Source organism: Danio aesculapii, chromosome 7 (genome assembly GCF_903798145.1).
Source record: "Danio aesculapii chromosome 7, fDanAes4.1, whole genome shotgun sequence".
NCBI classification, from domain to species: Eukaryota; Metazoa; Chordata; class Actinopteri; order Cypriniformes; family Danionidae; genus Danio; species Danio aesculapii.
In genome coordinates, this window is record NC_079441.1 from 69,007,885 (window position 1) to 69,010,384 (window position 2,500).

General features: G+C 40.5%; 1 protein-coding gene across 1 annotated transcript in view; it reads right to left on the reverse strand.

Moving 5' to 3' along the window:
* Positions 1-2,500, reverse strand: part of kcnip4a (potassium voltage-gated channel interacting protein 4a) — a 317,518-nt gene that overhangs the window by 218,826 nt on the left and 96,192 nt on the right. The gene's annotated exons all lie outside the window — the stretch shown is intronic.

Below are 2,500 nucleotides of genomic sequence, written 5' to 3' on the forward strand. Positions count from 1 at the left end.
GTATTAAACAAGATGATTAGACATTTAAAAAAGTGAGCGATGATTGCTCCATGTTTAAAATTTCTGTCCAGAGAGGTCGTGTTTTGATCCTCGATTGGTCTCACGCAGTCAAGTGATGCGATTTCGCAGGTCAGATTTCACCAAGCTTGAACTTTGCACCGCAACAACATGCGAAACTTGACGCATGACCTTGCGTTTCCGGTCTGACGCATTCGCGTGCGTATGAATGGAAGTCTATGGGAGGAAAAGTCAAGTGTGACCGCAGCTTAAGAGCAGAGTGTGAAGAATCACGAAACACATGTTTTGAGATGTTGACAGTCATATATATTTTCCACGTGGCTAAAAACACTATTAGGACACATATATTTAGCTAACAAGAAAAAATAGTCAGTGTTGCGTTTATAAATGTGCTGTAACGAAGGATTTGTTTCCATTTCCCCGTGATGAGAGCCCATCTCACGTGTGGACCCATATTTGTGGATTACGTCTGCTAGCATGCGACAAAAATATGTTTGTAAGGAACTTTTTTTTTTTTACCCGAGAGCTTTTTGAATCTGGAAATGGTGAAATATGGATTTGCCACTCATCTTCTTTTAAAAAAGACTCGCTCCAGTTGGTGTTGACAGTCCTGTCTCTACAGATTTGGTAAATGTGTGATCAATGTTCTTCGTTTATGTTTATTCAGATGGCAAAGTTAGTTAGTACCATCCACAGTACTCTTACAGTTTTTAAAGACAAACCTTTTAGTCACTAAATTTAAAGTAATATCACTACAATATAATGGACTGGAAATCCTTCCCTTCCACCCAGCTCTCAGATCCACTGTAAATGCTGCTCTCTGAATGTCTATCTCCCCTGCTACTGTGTTTGTGTTTCCGCTGTAGTGCACGTAATGAAACTCCCCTTTTCATGCAAACCCTTTCCTCTTTCGCTACTTGACATTCCCACCTAAACAAAGCTGGACTCAACCATTTGCCTGACTTTTTTCAAAATAGAGGTGTGAAAACATCCTGCTGTCCATGGCCTTTAATTAGCAGTGTATTGTCCATGCAATAACTAGGCCCACATGGAATCTGCACGCGCAGAATTCCACAGATTTTCCGCAGATTTCCACAGATTTTCCGCAGATTTCCACAGAATTCCGCAGATTTTCCGCAGATTTTCCACAGAATTCCGCAGATTTTCCGCAGATTTCTACAGAATTCGGCAGATTTTCCGCAGATTTCCACAGAATTCCGCAGATTTTCCACAGATTTCCACAGAATTCTGCAGATTTTCCACAGATTTCCACAGAATTCCACAGATTTTCCGCAGATTTCCACAGAATTCCGCAGATTTGTAAATGTTCATCTGATTTACGTACAATGCAGTTTGTACAGTAATATTTTCTGTCTTTTAGTAGAGATATTATATGAGAGACTTGCTTTGTTTACCAAATAAAGTGAATCTAATTGGATTTGCATTTTAAACATTAAATAAAAGGTAAAAAGATATAATTTTTTATTTCACATATTAAGGTTTTAGTTATGATATTCCCAAAATAATTACGCAGAAATTTGCAGATTTTTACCAAAATTCTCCTCAGAAATAGCAAAAAACGTCCTCAGATTCCGTCTGGCCCTAGAAATAACCTACTGGTTGCTTAGAGCATCGACACATAACACTCTGGTTTTCACGGTGACCCTAGTTCAGTTCCCGCCTAGAGGTCCTTTGCCGATCCTTCCCCTCTCTGTGCTCCTCACGCTTTCTCTTTTTCTGACCATTCTCTGTAAACCCTAGAGATGGTTGTGCATGAAAATCAGCAGTTTCTGAAATACTCATACCATCCCGTGGCACCAACAACCATACCACACTCAAAGTCACTTAAATCCCCTTTCTTCCACATTCTGATGCTCGGTTTGAATTGCAGCAGATCGTCTCGACCATGTCTACATGCCTAAATGCATTGAGTTGCTTCCATGTGATTGGCTCCTTAGAAATTTGTGTTAACGAGTAGTTAGACAGGTGTACCTAATAAAGTGGCCAGTGAGTGTATATGGCCAGGCTTCTATGGGATTGGATCAGTGATGGTTTGGGCTGAAATATCATGGCATTCCCTAGGCCCAATACTTGTGCTAGAGGACCCAAGGACTACTGAATCATTCTGGAGGACCATGTGACCCCATGGGTTAAACATTGTGCATTGTCAAACATTGTCATTGTTGAGCACGTATTTTCCAAGATATATTTTCTAGATTTAGCGTGACCAAAAATAAAAATGAACAGACAATGTGCTTCTACTATACTATATACAGCAGAGTGCGAGAGCGATGGAAAAGGGGAGTGAGAGAAAGAGGTGAAAAAAGAGAAGCAGAGTCCACAAATCAGCATTGACAGGTGATTATGGGACTGTGTGGTATTGTCAGTTTGGATGCTCTAACACTTTTGGGACGCTCTGGATGAAGCATCTCCACGCAACGCTTCAAGATAAGAGAGACTACAGAGACAACCTGAGAGAAAG